This window comes from Zalophus californianus, chromosome 12 (assembly GCF_009762305.2).
Source record: "Zalophus californianus isolate mZalCal1 chromosome 12, mZalCal1.pri.v2, whole genome shotgun sequence".
Classification (NCBI taxonomy): domain Eukaryota; kingdom Metazoa; phylum Chordata; class Mammalia; order Carnivora; family Otariidae; genus Zalophus; species Zalophus californianus.
The window spans coordinates 13,026,820-13,045,096 of record NC_045606.1 but is presented as its reverse complement, the minus strand read 5'-3'; the positions used below and the strand labels follow the sequence as shown (position 1 = coordinate 13,045,096).

General features: G+C 36.4%; 1 protein-coding gene across 4 annotated transcripts in view; it reads left to right on the top strand.

Annotated features, from left to right (window-relative positions):
• SUGCT (succinyl-CoA:glutarate-CoA transferase) overlaps positions 1 to 18,277 on the top strand; it is an 806,341-nt gene that overhangs the window by 314,877 nt on the left and 473,187 nt on the right. The window lies entirely within an intron of this gene.

Here is an 18,277-nt window from a genome sequence, read left to right as displayed (position 1 = left end):
GGAGACAAAGTTTAATCAGGAACTAAGAATTTTTGGTGGCTGAATGTGCTGGCCAAGACAACATTCTTATTACTGCTCAGAGGAATTGTAGTTTGTAAAAGTAGCTGATGCTTGTTCTTTCTTAATTCTTCCAAGAGAAGATTAAACAACAACTGTTCTTATTTAAGAGAGATTTATCATGCAGTATTAGATGTTTTTGTTTCACTTGTTTAGATTTCTTCTTTAGTAAAATACATTATTTTTATGTGGAATCTCCATTTTATATCTTCTATACTTTTTATCATTTTTGGACCATTTTAATACTTGGCCCTTTCTTTTCCACCTTGGCTAAGTTTAAAAGTTTGTTCTTCTGATGACTTAGATTTTTTGCAATATAGATGCTGACCTTTACAAGTGTGAGTTTTAGTGCAATTTTAAATTCTATTTAATCAGTCTGTCTTAACTCTGTTGGTTTTTATTTCCTACAAGGGTTTTTCCTTAGCTCATCTTTACTCTTTTTGTTTGGAGAGTCCAGCGTGTTTTCTTTAATTTACTTGAGAGCATAAATAAATGCTTTCTAAAATTTATTTATGTTTTCTGCCATATTTACATTAAAATATGCTCTTACATATTTACATTAAAATATACAGTACCTCTTACATGTTGTATTTATTTTCTTTTATAGGGCATAACATCTTTATGGGTATTATTTCATCTTCATATCGATATATTCTTAAGTGAAAAAGATGTATTCTGACCATGTATTTACCAATAAATTGCATGAATGGATTTTTGGGAGAGCCCTTTCACAATATTCTCTTGTATAATATTAGGATTCTTGCCTAAGCTCTACAGTGGAATGGCTTTATGGGGTAAATTTATATTAGTGACCCAGCAATCTGGAAGAAGTTGGAGACACGGGACACCCAAGCAGGGAAGTTTTCTCTCTGTGTGGTTTCTTCTCTATATGTAGGGAAACTGCAGTTCTGTAGGCCAGCTTTGCATAGCAAGTTTCTTTTTCTCCTGGCTTCCCCTCAAGTATACTGTTTGGCTGTGTGTGACCCCCTTCCTGGAGCTCCTCTCTGCTGTTTCAGGCAAAAACCCTATTTCAGTAGGAGAGTCAGATTCCTAACTCACTTCATACACCAAAATAAACTCCAGATGGATTAAAGATTTACATGTAAAAAATTAAAACTCTGTGAATACTCAAAGAAAATATGGGAAAGCATTTATACACTCTTTGGGTGGCAATGTACATTTTAAGTCCAATACAAGGATAAATTAAATTACTGATGGATTCAACTATTTGAAGATGTAAAGTGTCTGTATGTGAGAAAGCTCACTCCACATACGCTATTGTATGGTAAAAACATTTATAACATGATTTGATGGTCGAGGAAGAAGTGCTTATATGTAAAGAATTTTTGCAAACCAATAAGGAAAATACAGAAATCCTAATAGAAGAATGAGCAATAGTAAGAGATAACACATACAAAAGAAAATAAGAATGGCTAATAACAACATGAAAAAAATCTTTGCATGTCATTAATAATTGTAAATCACAGCACTGAATTATATTTTCTTTATTATATTGAAAAATGTAAAGAAAAGGCAGTAATACTTATCCAGTAATAATACTTATTGGGGTATTTCATTTTCAAGAACTTCGTTTAAAGAGTTGCATAATTTTTCATGGCTTGGATATAACATGATTTATTTCCTGTTTATGGACAGTATACTGTTTCCATTTTTTTTTTGCCATGGTAATAAATGCTGTAATAAACATTCCTTTAAATATGAATAAACTATGGCTATTATATACACAGGATAGGTTATCAGGAGTGGGATTGCTGTAACTAAGGGAACAAAGAAACAATTCACATTTTTGTGAACAGTAAACAGTAAATTCTCTTGTCCTACCTCTAATTTTTTCTAATAATGGGTATTATCACTCTTTAAAATTTTTGCCAATCCTAATGGGTAAGGAATTGAAGAGCAATGCTCTTTTATTATATAATATTGGATATTTGTGTTTCCTATTCATATTATATTTTTGCTTGTTTTAATATTTTTTCTTATCAACATGTAGGAATTCTTTTTATATTGGTATTTTCCCATTCCAACCTTCATCTTTGACTGTGTTTGTTTTTAGTCAAATATATCTGACTTTTCTTCTAGAGCTTTTGGGCTTTCTACCTTTGATTAAAAAATGTCCTTGATTAAAAGATTTCTCACCATTTATTTTCTTAAATTTTATTCCATTTTTATCTTATTTTTACATTTGTATCTTTACTCCATATGAAATATGTTTCTTTATATGATGGGAAGTAATGTCCAACTTAATTTACTTACAGATGGATAGCTAGTTTTGACAGTATTTTGACTAAATAGTTTTTTATCTCTGTCATATTAAATTCTTGTATACATTGGAACCTACTACTGATTCTCTTCCATTCCACTGAATTATTTATTTCTTGTTTGACTAAGATGATGTTATAGTGTTAGTAGATGGTTGGCAAGTCCTCAACTTACTCTTATTTTCGTATTTTTTCTCTTCTTACACATTTATTCTTCCACGTGAATTTTAAAATCATTTTTTAAAATTTTATTATGATTATTAAAATCATTTTAACCTAATCAAAATGATGATGATTCTAATTGGATTGCTTTCAACCCAGAAGAAATGAAGAAATGAAACATATATGCTTTCAAAGTATGTGCATATTGGGAGGACATATATTTATATTTTGGCATCAAATCTTCCTTTTCAGGGACCTGGTTTGCCTCTTGACTTGTTAAAATCTTATTTTGTATTTGAGAATAAAATTTAATACCTCATAGGTTTTTTCACTATTGTGAATAGCAGTTTTGTTTTCTTATTTTAATTTCTTGTGTTTGTTAGGTATAAAATGTTGGTTTTGCATATGACATACTTAGTCACCTTATCAAATTACTTTATGAATTGTAGCAGCTCTCTTTTTAGGGTCTTGAGTTTTCTAGGTCTAATTTTCTAGGTATGTTAGTTACTTTATTTCTTATCTTCATATATTAGAATCTCAAAACTCAGTTTTGGCTAATAATTGGGATAAAGGGTCATCCTGATTTTAATGATGTTTGCCTTTTTATATAGTCTTTTTTATATAGTCTTTACTGTATTTATTTCCTTTCAATTTTACTTGGGGCTCTTAGTAGAAAATACTGCTGAATTTTATAAAGTGCCATTTAGTGCCGTTTATAGACTCATACATAAATATGAATTTTTTAAAAGTTTTGGATGCAATTCATTTGATATATTTCTTGATCATCTTTGGTTTCCCTCTTTGATCATAGCGTATCATTCTTTTGAAATATTGCAAATATTGATAGATCAATTGGGGATAATTTAAATAACATTGGAATTTGAGTCCTGTTTGTGGGAATGCAGACTGGCACAGCCACTCTGGAGAGCAGTATAGAGGTTCCTCAAAATGTTAAAAATAGAACTACTCTGTCCAGAAATTGCACTACTAGGTATTTACCCAAAGGATACAAAAATACAGATTTGAAGGGATACATGCACCCTGATGTTTATAGCAGCATTATCAACAATAGCCAAACTATGGAGAGAGCCCATATGTCCACTGACTGATGAATGGATAAAGAAGAAGTGGTACACACACACACACACACACACACACACACACACTGGAATATTACTCAGCCATCAAAAAGAACGAAATCTTGCCATTTGCAATGACATGGATGGAGCTAGAGTGTATTATGCTAAATGAAATAAGTCAGAGAAAGACAAATACCATATGATCTTATTCATATGTGGAATTTAAGAAAGAAAACAGATGAACATATGGGAAAGGGGAAAAGAAAAAAGGAGAGAGGGAAACAAGCCATAAGAGACTCTTAACGATAGAGAACAAACTGAGGGCTGATGGAGGGAGGTGGCTGGGGGATGGGCTAGATGGGTGATGGGTATTAAGGAGGGCACTCGTGATGAGCACTGGGTGTTGTATGTAAGTGATGAATCACTGAATTCTACTCCAGAAACCAATATTGCACTGTATGTTAACTACCTAAAATTTAACTTAAAAAAAAAATACTGGAAAGAGTTCAGTTGTAAATCTAACTGGGCCTAATGTCTTTAAAAATTATTAGTTTTAAAATTATGATAATTTAATTGCCTTCATAATCTTCATCATTAGTGGTTTGTTCAGGTTTTACTACTTCTTTCATTAGTTTTGGTAGTTCATATTTTTCTAGAAAATTAGCCATTTATGTTAGGCTTTCACATATGTTCTCAGAATTGCATATAAAATTTTCAGACTTTTTTCTAATTTTTTCTATATCTGTTATGTCTCTGTTTTAATTTCTTTTTGTCTACTTTAACTATTTATCTTCTTTATCAGACTTGTGAGAATTTATGTATTTTTTTGGTCTTAGCAAAGAGTCAATTTTTAATTTTTTTCTGTTTTTCTCTCATATATTTCATCAGCTTTTTCTTTTATTAATTTCTGTACTCTCTTTTGGTTTATTTTGTAGCTTCTATTTAAATATTTAAAATGTATACTTGGTTCCTTTATTTCAGTTGTTATTTATTCATTTTCTGTTATTTTTTTTAGAGAGAGAGAGTGCATGAGAGTGTGTCTGGGGGAGGGGCAGAGGGAGAGGGAGAGAGAGAATCTCAAGTAGCCTCCACGCCCTGTCTGGGGCTCCATTTAACGACCCTGAGATCATGACTTGAACCGAAATCAGGAGTCGGAAGCTTAAGCAACTGAGTCACCCAGGTGCCCCCAGTTTTTATTTTTTAATAATAATAGTTGAGACTTTACATTTTTCTGTAAGATAAAGAATATTAACTAGTCTCTCCTTTTCATTATCTTATAGATAATTAGTAATTGCGGTTTTCATTGATTTTCTGATCTAGGGATTACTTAAGAAAATAATGATCAATTTCCAAAGAGGTTTATTTTTATTAACTTTTATTATATTTTTCTGACTTACTGGTTATAATCAGAAGTGACCCATATAATTTGTTGGGTTTTGAATCTTTTTAAGCAGTGTGTGTGTGTGTGTGTGTGTGTGTGTGTGTGTGTTCAAGTATGTGATTTATTTAAAAAAGTGTTCTGTGGACATTAATAAATAAAATGTTTTCCAGTTATAGTATGTGAAATTGTATATAATATATATATAAAGTCTTGTTTTCTGATTATATTATTCAATTTTTCTATTGATTATATTATTTAATTTTTCTATGTGCTTACATATTTTTAATGTACTAGCCCTATGGTATTTTGAAAGATTAATATGTCTCTCTGTGTTATTTATGAATTTCTCCTTGTATTTCTATTAGCTTTATTTATTTTGTTTTGTTTTTTTTACTTCTGAGTTGCTTTACTTTGTTTATATAACATTCTTGTTATTTAACTTTTAAGTTATATGTTTTTGAAATTAAACCTTCGTTGTATAAATCATGTTTTGTATTATTGCATAATGCCTTTCTTTGTCATGTTAAATCCTTTTAACTTAAATTCTGCCTCATCAAAGATTCATATTACTACTCCTGCTCTCTCTGTGTTTGCTCTTGAATGGCGGTTGTTTTGTTTTTCTTTTAATTTTAGTCTTTTTCTATCATTTTTAAAAAAGTATAAACATTTATTTATAAAATATGTTAGTATAGAATGCATTTTAAAAAAGAAATTGCTACATAAAATTATCTTCATTTTATGACCTATACTATATAATGAACTGTTATGGATTGAAAAGAAATACATCAATAGAAAATTGATCAAAGAACTTGATTTACATTAATAATGATACAACCTATACATAAATATAGATAGGCTATTTCAGCCTTACTAGTTTTTAAACTAATGTGAATTAAAACAAAAGCTTTAATTTTGCAACCTTTAAATTCACAAAAAATAGATGATACCTGATGTTTTAATGAAGTTAAATAGTTTCACATTGCCTTGGCCTTATAAAACTATGTAATCTACTTTTTAATTAATTAATTAATTAATTAATTTATCTTAAAGATTTTATTTATTGGAGAGAGAGAGAGAGATAGTGACAGAGATAGCAAGAGAGAGCACAAGCATGGAGGAGAGGGAGAAGCAGGCTCCCAGCTGAGCAGGGATCCTGACGTGGACCTCGATCCCAGGACCCAGGGATCATGACCTGAACCAAAGGCAGATGCTTAACCGACTGAGCTCCCCAGGCACCTGGTAATCTACTTTTTGAAAACTGCTTGACAATGCTTTTCAAGAAACATGCGGTGATTTTATATTTTGGCTCAAAATTCCCACTTTTGTGAATTTTTCCTGAGGAATTTTATTTATGGCAATAACTAATAACAAATCTGATATCTAATGGAGCATGGTATTTTAAATTATGATGTATCAACTTGATGGAATCTTCAGGCACTGAAACCTAATAGACTGTATTGGGAAAGGCTTATCTCATTTATTTCTGTGCTATGACAACCACTGTATAAACATAAATACATGAATCTATATCTATCTATCTATCATCTATCTGTCATCTTTCTGGATGATGAGTGGAAAATATTATGGAGAATGTTCATCAGTTTTGCCTTGGGATTATGGGATTTGTTCTCTTTAAAATTATTTTTATTTCCTTTAAAAGTGTTAATTTCATAAGAACATTTTTGCAGTTTGGTAATCTGTATTGATTTTGGCAAGTGAGGGTGTGTTTTGTGCTGGTTTCAGCCTATCAATCACCAGTGTTGTGGTTGGTCCATCCCTCTTGGTTCTTATAGGATTGCAAGACACCCTTCGGCAACAACCATCAAGAAACATTGGAAAATTAAAGTTTTATCACTTATAAGACCTAGAAATTACACAGCACACCTGGGGCCACACTGGGATCACAGGTAGAGAGAGAGAGAGAGCAAGAGCATGGGCTGGGGATTCTGCTTTTAGTAGGGTTGAGGGTAGAGGCCTAGGGTTTTGCCACCTCACTCTTTATTGGTGAATTTAAAATATAAGAGTGGGAATTTAAAGTGAGGGGAAGAGAAAAGACGAGTGACCAAATTTAGAAACCAACCAACATCTCTAAGAGAAAAGTGCTTTGGGGGGTTGTTGTTGGTGGTGACCTGACTCTACTTAGTCCTGTGGCTGGCACTTGATCTCAGCTCAGGTCTTTGACCTCAGGGTCCTGAGTTCAAGTCCTGCATTGGGCTCCATGCTGGGTCCGGAACATACTTTAAAAAAACAAAACAAAACAAACCCCTGTTTGAAGTGGACGCCTCTTTGAAATGGATGCCTAGGCAAGCAGAGATTACTGTCAGCACTTACACTACAGGGTGTCTGTGTGGGACTTCACATTTTGAACTAATGTTTCTTCATAATTTTCTGAACACATTTCCAAAGTAGAAGAATTTTGATGAGCTTATTTTGCAAACAGAAAAGGGAGAAGCACAGTACTCAGTGATGATAATTGTCTGAAGTGGTAGACAGAATTAGGAGATGAACGTCAGTGGTCCCATGCCCTTGTCTAATTCCCTCCCCCAGGACACAGGTGGAACTCAGACTTGCTTCTGTAGCCCAGAGAACATTAGGAAGGTGATGGGATAGTCATTGGTATGATTATGTTGCAGGATATGACTCTGTCTTAATGGACTGGGGTGAGAGACAGTCTCCTGATGACTCTGAAGAAGCAAACAGCCATATTGTGAACTCCTTTTGTGGAGGTGTGGCCTCTAGCACCTGAGGACCTCTGTCCTCCAACCACAAGGGAATGAATCAGCCAACTCAGGTTGCTTGGAAGGGGATCCTTTCCTAGGTAAGCCTCCCATGGGAACATACCCTGGCCATCACCTGGATTTTAGCTGTTGAGACCCAGAGCAGAGAACCCAGCCCGAGCCGTGCCCAAATTTGCCATATAGAGACTGTGAAATAATAAGTGGGTGCCATTTTAAGCCTCTAAGTTTATAGTAATTTATTATGTAACATAGAAAATCAATACATCTGATAAGCATTTGTATTTCATATGAGCCCCAAGCTTCACATGTCATCTGGTTTAAGACAAACATGTATTTTTGTGTGTGAATATAACCCCAAAGTTGTGTGTTTTTTCTGATGTTTGAAGAGGAGAAATGTTCCTTTCTGTTATGTATTTGAATTTTACATTTTGTGAAACAGTTTTTTTCCCTTAATTCTGAAATAGTGGTACCGATTATCCAATAGACACTATGTTAGAAATCACTGTGTTTCTGATTGCAAGCAGAGAGCCACTGTGTCAAAAGACGTTCTTTGTAAGGAGTCACAGATTGGAAATCTCAGGAACTGTGTCTTCTCTAGGAACTGGTCTCTCAGCCCGCTCTGCTTCTCCTTGGATGATACTGGGATCTCCCAATGATTGGCTTCCTTCCCAGCGACTCAGTATTGGTTTTGCTCCTTCCTTATTTTGGGGCATGTGTGTTATTGCCTTGCCATGTCCCTCAGTCACTTTCATAATGTATTTTTTGCTAGGAGCTTCACATCTAATGACCCAGCATCTCCTTTTCCTAGTATCAAAAATTTGGGAGAATAATGTGATTGGATCAGTTCAAAGTTTTAGTCAGGAAGAGGTCACTGGCTGGCCTGTTGATGAGCTGCCACTGCTCAGGTGCCATTGCCTAACTCCCAGCAACTATGGCAGAAGCGGGGTTCCATGGTAGAGGAAGGCCTAAGCCACTTTGGTTGCAGCAGTAATAAGTGGGCAGGTTATGGGGGGTCTGGATAGGCAGTGACAACATTACTTGTTTAATCTGTCAGTTATCAGGAGGTTCTTTAAATGAAGAGCATCATCATTTTTAGTTTTTCTCATTTGTAAAATAGAGGAAGTGACATTTTCCCATTTATCCTCTGCATGTTGGACAACTTAATTTTGGAGTAGTGAAAAGAAATTAAAATGCGTTCTTAAGCATCAGAATCCATAAACTGTAGTGTTTATAATCAGAATTTTAAGATTCATTAGGGTCCTGAAAGAACACTTTGTTTTTTTTCTTAGTCCCTGCCTACAGTATAATGCTGTAAGTGTATTTGCAAGTTATTATGGCAGGAGAGGTAATTGTAAAGAAGAACATTAGTGTAAAGTATGTTAACTAAGTTTTTTGATGTAATGAAATGCAGCGGAATCATAAAGGAATGTGTTCGTTTGTGGGGCAGTGAGTTCCCACTATATGGAGCAAAAGGCAAAGCTCATGTTTATGTATTGTAAATGGATACTATGAATGGATAGTTCTTCATGGGTTTTATTGATTGAATTTCTTTGGCTGATGACAAAGTTACTAAAAAGTAGTGCAAAAAGAGATCTGATAGCAGCAGGCATTCGTTTTTTTCCCCCTTTTACTTAATTAACCACATCCACTTTTGTATATTGCTAGCTTACTCTAAACCTAGACAGAATCCCCAATATACTCATGAATCACTTGATTCATTAGCAAAGGGGGAAAGGTGATTTTTTTTTTTTGCTTGAATTAGAAGGAAAAGGAGGAGAGTTATAATTATTAATCAGTAAAAAGCTACTTTCCCCCCATTTTTTTTTCTGGCCACAATGATACACTATGTTCAGTTTGTACTTCTGGTGCTCCCTCTTCACATTTTTTCTTGTCTAATATCTGTGGGAAGAAATGGCCAATTGATTCAAGAGCTTGGTATCTCTCTGTGAATTTATAGTCCCAGTCCGCTATTGGGGAGGTCCACTGCCAAGAGACCTGTCTGGATGGAAGCAGGTTGAGAGACTAGAGATCTCGATAGGAAGTCTGGTTCTAGTCCTTGACTTTGGTGGTTACCTTGGGCAAGTAGCCCAGTCTGCTTCATTTTTTAATCTGCAACAGCAGCAGAAATGTCAATGAAAGAGCTGTATGATCCAATGCTTCTGCTACACCAGTCACTGTTTTAATGTTTCCAGGTGCTGTCTCCTAGGCTTCTTGCAGTCGTCCTGTGACATAGGTATTACATGCATTTTGCAGAAGAGAAAGGGACCCAAGGTTGTTATGTGGGTGGTAAACTGCAGAAAAGGAGCCTGTGCCCCTAATTCAATTTCCTGTCCCTGTGATGGGTGGTAGCTCCGGGAGGGAGAACAGAAAATGTGAATCAGCACCTCGTGTGGGGCACATACCGAGGCAGACAATGGAAGGCTGCTATGGAGGACACAGACAGGGAAATCAGAGAACTTGAGGAACATCAGAAGCTGAGGTGAATTTTGAGGCGTGAGAATAAAGAAGGTGGGTGGAGGACATTCTGGTGACAAGGAGTAGCATTCTGTGAGGTTCCGTTTGTGGGTAACTGTGTGGGGTGCGTTACTGCTTCTAGTGCAGAGAAAGTTTCTTGAGAGTTGTGATGGGACACAAAGGTATAGAAGTGGCCAGGAGTCAGATCCCATTATGTAGTTGCTTTTTAGAAAGGTGATGTGTGCACATTTCTTTGAAGTTTCTAAGTGCTACAGGGGAGCTTCTGTTACGGGCTCTCTGTGCTGCTGGGATTTGCATCTCCATTTCCATGGACACAACCCTGACTCAGTGGCTCAGTTTTGTTTGCCTGAACTCCTATACAAACTTTACCTTCTCCCTTCTTTTTTCTGATATAGACTCTCTTGAACCTGGAAGCAGAGCTTTGATCAGGTCTCTCCCCTGCTCATAAACTTTACAGAGGCGCTTGAAAGTTTTATTGACTAAAATCCAGCTTTGGTAACATGGATGCTGTCAAAGGCTCCAACCCATTTTTCCAACTGTGTTTTCAGCATCTCCTTTAACAAGTTAGGTTCTCATCAAATGCATCTGTTCATGTTCTCACTTCGTGTTCTCTCACTGAGTCCCCTTCTTGACTTTCCCACATCTTTGGATCTTCAAAGTCTGTCTTGTCCATCCAGGTATACATGCCTCTTAACTGATTCCTGAGACCTCTGGTGCCCTTCAAAGACCTTTAGGAGCTACCCTCTGCAGCTCTGGGGATATTTCTAGTTTCTACCTTCCGCTTTCCACTTACATCTAATTTCCTGAGTTTCCGTCTTATTGTCCGGTTCCTGGAGATCTGTTGCTGTCTTTTCCTTTGTTTTCTCCTTAATACCTCACCTCTTGGATCATCCACATTTGCACTGAGAGGTCATAAGGCAAGTGACATCTTCCTCCTTGTCCTGACCAGACCAGGCTCTAGGATACTTTACCAGAATCCAGGCCTAGTATTGCTACTGCCCTCTGGTCTAGAAGGATGGTTGGCCCTGATTCCATGAGCCTGTTGGTTTGTTTTGTCATCTATTCCTTCAACAAATATTTACCAATTACCTAATGTGTGCCAGGCACTGGACATAGTGGTGAGCCAAACAGTAGGTACGGCACCTGCTTTCGAAGGATGTCAGGAAATGCTTCCTTGAGAATTCCCCAAGGCTAGTAGTTGTCACCATCCCCACGATTGTGCATTAACCCTGAGCCATTAGGGTTAAATGAACAGTTTTCAGAAAAGGGCTCTGTTCTCCCAGCTTTGAGCTCTTTATCTTGCCTCAACTCTTTTCTGTGGATACTAAAATATTGACCATGTTTTGGAGAATTCCAGTTCTACCACTTGTGTCATTTGCTCCCAGATTAAGACCAGGTCTAGGTGACTGAAGGAACTATTTGTACTTTTTAAAAATTTGATTCCTAGAAGTCTGTGGAATCCAATTAAAATGGATTTAAATGCTTCTAAGTTAGTCTTAAATTTATAATAAGCATGCGATAAGGTGGGAGCAAGTGGGGGGTTCTTTGTTTATGTTGGTAGTATTTTGTTAGTGGTTAGAATGAGGTGTAATTAAATTTTTAATAAATAAACAACTGATTGGCTAGCAGTTTTAGTGGTTAGTATGTGGCAGGCACTATGCTAAAAGTTACCATATGTATTATTTCATTTAATCCTTTGGAAAAACTGTCAACACATCTTTCACTGAATCATGTGTAAACCCTTTCTTGGGCTCTTCACAATTTGGCTTACACTTGTCCTGACTCAGTTTTTCACTTTCTTTGAACCTTTTGTGACAACGAAACATATTCCTGGCTATTTTGTGTGTTCTGTTAGTGCATGTTTTTTTCTTCTACCTAGAATGCATTCTTTTTTTCTGAGTGAAAATCTTACACTGGGAGTTGTTACCTCTTCAAGATATTCCAGTCAATCCATATTGGATGTGATCTTTGGTGCTTCCCCTAAATAAACTAGAGGCTCAGTGAATATTTGTTGAATTAAACATCGGCCACTTTGGATAGTTTTGCTGATTTGTCTTATTTAAACCAAGCAGATGTTCTTTTTTTTTTTTTTTTTTTTTTTTTTAGAAACAGACTTTTTTTTTTTTTTTTTTTAAAGATTTTATTTATTTATTCATGAGAGACAGAGAGAGAGAGAGAGAGAGAGAGAGAGAAGCAGAGGGAGAAGCAGGCTCCCAAGGAGCAGGGAGCCCGATGTGGGACTCGATCCCAGGACCCTGGGATCATGACCTGAGCTGAAGGCAGACGCTTAACCATCTGAGCCACCCAGGCGCCCCCAAGCAGATGTTCTTTAATGGCCAAGCAATTAATATGATTTGAAATGGTTTGCTGCTCCTCATCCTGCCATCGTAGACAACTAACCAGCTGCCAAAACAAACATCCCTTTTAAAACATAAAATCACTAAAAGTTGCTTGATTTTGAGCAATTTCCATGATGTAATACCTTATACTGTAGTTTAATAAAGGGAGTCCCGGGAAGTCTAGTTTATAACCATTTGCCCCAGTAGGTGCTCAAGGTTTTGAATGAGTGGGTCCTATGAGATATGTACTATTATTATTATCAGATTAAAAATGTGGCACAGAGAGATTATATCGTTTGCTTGCCTCACACAAAGTAGCCAGCGGCAAAGCTGACACTGATGTGTCTTCCCAACTCTGTCAGCAGTTTTCAGGGGTATAATTCTAAGTTGAGTCTCATTTCACATTTAATTTCATTATTACTCTTTCTTTTTTTAAAAAGATTTTATTTATTTGACAGAGAGAGACACAGCGAGAGAGGGAACACAAGCAGGGGGAGAGGGATAGGGAGAAGCAGGCTTCCCGCGGAGCAGGGAGCCCGACGTGGGAGTCGATCCCAGGACCCTGGGACCATGACCCGAGCCGAAGGCAGATGCGTAACGACTGAGCCACCCAGGCGCCCCCATTATTACTCTTTCTTATACCACCTTTCTAGGAATACCTGGACTCCCAAATACTATGACAAGGGACTGTAGAACAATATTAATGTTACTGCTGATGCATGTCATATCTGGTAAAATAGTACATGTGTCTGAAATCACAGATTATTTTATAGGAAAAGAGATGATTTAATTTGTTCGGCAAAACTTCCAAAATATATTATAAATCTAATTGCCAAAAGCTTTTATTTAACTTTCCTATACGGTACCTGTTCCTCAGAATAATTGAAAAAATCTTCCTCCAAATGGTCAACAGTTGCTTTCCTCCCCCCACTTTTTAAAAATGTTACTTACTAAGAACACAGATGCCAGATTTCGGTTAATTGCGTTTTTATGTGCAGTCATTAACTACTGAAAAAAGTAGCTTAAATGGAAACACTGACATAAACCTCATTACACTGGCTCCAATGTGTTGCTATCATAAAGTATCCATCTTCTATATGTGTGTGTTTTCATAGGATGCTATTGAAAAGGTAATGGAAAAATAATGTTGCAATGGAGAATTTGATTCTGCGTATATATTTTTAAACACTCTAGCACGGTGTCTGTTTACAACATCAAGGGGTTTATTTGGAATTAAGGTTTATCATAAACTTTATGATATTTAAAACATATTTTACAACTGGCCATATATTATTTATGCTCCCCATTTTGAAGTTTTTCTTCTTTCTTTGACAAAATATTTCTTATATTTCTCTCTGTAGGCTGAACAGACTGTTTATACTCAATTTTCAAGAAGAAAAAAACAAGCCTTACTATTTCAGAGTGATCAATTACACTTTCTCATAATTTTTTTGACGTTTACATTTTATTTAATTTTTAAAGATTTATTTATTTGTTTTATATATATATATATATATATATATATATAGAAAAAGCGTGCGTGCAAGCAGGGGGAGGAGCAGAGGGTGAGGGAGAGAATCAGACTCCCCACTGAGTGTGGAGCTCAACACCAACGCGGGGCTCCATTGATCTCATGACCCGAGATCACGACCTGAGCTGAAACCAAGAGTTGGATACTCAACCGACTGAGCCATCCAAGCATCTGGATGTTTAAATTTTAATGTGTAGTGTGTTAAATGATAGGAATAGTTGAGTATAAAATAATCATTTATAAGATATCATTGTCGTCATCATCATCATCATCATCTTGGACTTCACTGGAATGGGCATAGAAATTTGCCCAATGTAGTTTTCATAAAGAAGGGAGCCAAAGGGGCGCCTGGGTGGCTCAGTTGGTTAAGCATCTGCCTTCAGCACAGGTCATGATCCTGGAGTCCTGGGATCGAACCCCACATCTGGCTCCCTGCTCAGCGGGGAGCCTGCTTCTCCCTCTGCTTCTTCCCCCTGCTCATGCTTTCTCTCTCTCTCACATGAATAAATAAAATCTAAAAAAAAAAAAAAGAAGGGAACCAAGGTGTGGGGAACTGAAGCAATCGTAGAGACAGAGTTGAGACTGTAATCATTGTCTTGTCAGTCTAATCATCCTAAATATCAATTTGTAAAACTTGAGAAGAAACTTGAGTACTTTTCCTTTAGAGCTTTCCCCCATGGTAGGCGCTTTGCAGGAAGGGGTTTGAGAGCATTCATCTTTTTTTTCACTGCATAACCCCTGCACAAGCTGCTTATCTTCTCTGTGATCTCGTTTCCATACCTGCAAACGGGATAATAATAGTGTCTAGCTGGTAATGTTGCTGGGAGGCTTAAGAGGGTTATTGCACAATAAGGATTCAATAAATTTTACTAATATTATTATTTAAATAGCCAACAGATTTATTTTGAGTTATTTTGAGGCAGAATGGCAGAACAGGCTGGACAGACTCGGATTCTCATTTAATGGTGTTCAGCTAAGCTACTGAATTCTCGGAGGCCTGATTTTCTTCTGAGTTAAGTGGGATAATAATATTTGGCAGTCTTTTGGAAGAATGAGATTATGTATGTAAATTACCAAGCATGGAGTCACACCCAATAGTGGGTGCTCCGTGAATGGAGCCATTATAATTACTTACAAGAAACACAGTAATAATTAGATTGAGTGCCTAAGGACACTATGTCTTTACAAAATAGCGTTACTTTATTCAACAACATAAAGAACAAAGGTCAGTGTTCTGAGAAACTCATGTAGTTGAACATTACCTCTCAGCCAAAAGAAATATATTATAGAGTAAGTGGTTGTAAATGCTATGTTCTATTTATACATGATGAGGGTGTTGTGAACTCTGGAGCCACATTTTAAATATCATGTGTGAGGGCTTTCTTGTTTCTTACCTTATAAAATGTCCTCATTTTAAATGTCTCTAAGTGCATGTAAACATATATAAAATAGCCCCAAACACTTGCTTTAAAATAAGCAAGATCTTCTAGACCAGACCATTTTCTTTCTTTTTTCACTGTTTTATTACAATCCTTCTATCAGGATTTCATGTTTGATCTTAAAATCACAGATTTTATAGCTGGAAGGGACCAGTCCAACACCCTAAATTTATGTGAGGAAACTGTGACCTGACAAGTTTAAGTGACTTGCCTAAGGCTATATAGTAAGTTAGTAACACAATCCCGGTCTCTTGTCTCTAAGCCAGAACATTTAGGGAGGACAAATGACAATGGGATTTAGACAAAATTGAAGTTTTTATAAACATAGGACAGGTGGTTTGGGGGTTCTACAAGGTGACCATCAGCTCTATGACATACAGCATATAGCTGAAGGAAAAGGTTGGGGGAGGCTGGTGCTGGAGACCCTTACCTGGTGGGAGAGGGTGGCCCCCATGAAATTACCTGGATGGAGCTATACCCCATTTATGAAGGATATTGTGATCTCAGGTATGTTCAGGTAGCAATTACCTAAGGATGTTAGGTTGACCCAGAAAGTCAAGCACCAGTCCAAGTAGTGGGGAGGTAGATTCAAAGTCAGAAAAGCAAGAGCATCTAAACTCCAGGGAGGCTCTGCTAATCAATAGCTTCAGGAAGTCACTTATCTTTCAGTAGTTTGGTTTTCTCAACAGTAAATTTATAATAATACTTATATCTTATGGTTGTGCTGATAATCAAACAAGGTAAATCACAAAGTGAGTTTAGCATAGTGTCTGGCAAGTATAGGAACTGCTTAGTAAATAGTAACTATCACTACAAGTCCAAGTACTCAGTCTCTCCGTGGTAGAAGATCTGATATAGGATCTGATGAATTCTACCCCTTGAGAAAGTGCTTCGAGAACTTACCTACCATGTTCTCAGGTCCGAACAAAGGCACCCAATTTAGGATAGCATTCTAGTCTGAACAGACAAAAGGGGTACTTTGTAGAGAAATTAAGGCAGAAACCTTTTCCTTGAGCTGGGTAACAAGGTGGGGTAATCAGTATCTTAGGGAGTGAAGCATCTGGAATCTGATGCCTTCCAAGATACACAAGTGAGCTGGATATATCTCAGACTCAAGAGGCTCTGAGTAAAAGATGCATTTCAATGTTTGTATTCTGACTAGACTCAGAGATCACGGGGGGACTTTCCTCCTCCATTGTTTTAGAAAGATGACTTTTAAATAACATCAGGTTAGTATTTCTTATAACCACCTAGTTTAAAACTGACTAATAACTAGTAAATCTCTTCTTTTAGATAGGCATTTTCTAATGTGTTTTTTTGTTTGTTTGTTTCTTTTTTGCTGATGCTCCAAAATGAGTTGTCAATTCTGTGCTGACTGGCTATAGCTCTGTTTAGGGTTTAGTCTCCAAAATGCTGCTCCAGGTTTTGATAAAGCCATATAATGATCCATCTCAACCTCAAAAATGTCAGCAACAAATTTGTCCCAACCACAGATTTCTGATCTATCCTAAGACCTGAAGATATATGATTTGTTTTAGCTGTTTCTATGGCTTAATTTCTGTCTATTGATCATAGACTTTTATGGCAAATCTGTGCAGCCTGAAGTAGCTCGAGTAAGGAAATGATGTGGGCATACTACGTGCAAAACCTGTGCACTAAAGATTAATAGAATAGACGTAAATAAGTTTACAATGAATAAGAACCATTCATTTGTACATTAGATCTTCCCAGATTCTTCTTAGGATGTAGACATAGCATTGCAAGTTAAAGCCAAAAAACAACCATTAAAAAAAAATGTTGAAACAAATAAGACAGAAGACATTTTGTTTTTGTTAGCCCTCACATTTCTCCCTTTATTCACAGGATCGCAAGCTTTTACACTAGACTTCTTGGAAATATATTATTTGAGTTTGTATTCCCAGCACCTAATATGGTACCCAGCAGATAGAGTAGGTGCATAATAAATATGTATTGAATGAATGAATGATGGTGGCTTGAATAAATAGTCCTGGGACAAGGAATAGCCTAGCAAATCTGGAGAACTTTTGGATGTTTTGTTGTATGTGTAGAATACTCTTTTTTAGTTCTCTTAGTAGGAGAACCTATTTGATCAAATAAAACAACATATATGAAAATCCTTTTTTTTGGAGGTTTTTTTTTTTAAAGATTTTGTTTATTTATTCGAAAGAGAGAGACACAGCAAGAGAGGGAACACAAGCAGGGGGAGTGGGAGAGGGAGAAGCAGGCTTCCCGCTGAGCAGGGAGCCCGATGCAGGGTTTAAGGACTGAGCCACCCAGGCGGCCCTGAAAATTCTTTATAAATTGCAACATGCTCCGCCAAAAGTAGGCCTTGCCAATACTTTGAGAACCTGGAAAGACCACACCCTCTGAATAAAGACCAATGTCTATGAGTAAGAAAAATACTGAAACAGACCAACCCTAACAAAGGCTAAAGCCAATTCATGATAAGATCTCAGGTAATTCAAAATGCTGGCCATAACAAAACTTAACATAAGCATCCTGGAATTTTATAAGAAGTTAACATCAGTCAGAACCTTAGCCATATATTCTTTATAATGTTTAACCCACAACCGAAAATTTGTAGATGTGAAAAAGCTGGAAAAAAAATCACTAATAAGATAAAATCATCAATGGCAACAGACACAGAGATGATCCAGATATATGGATTTTTTTATTTTATTGGGTTTAATTAATCGTGGTTAATAGGTTAAAAATAAGAGGAAAAGATGGACAAAATAATGATAATTGAAAAGATAGGCTAGGGGCGCCTGGGTGG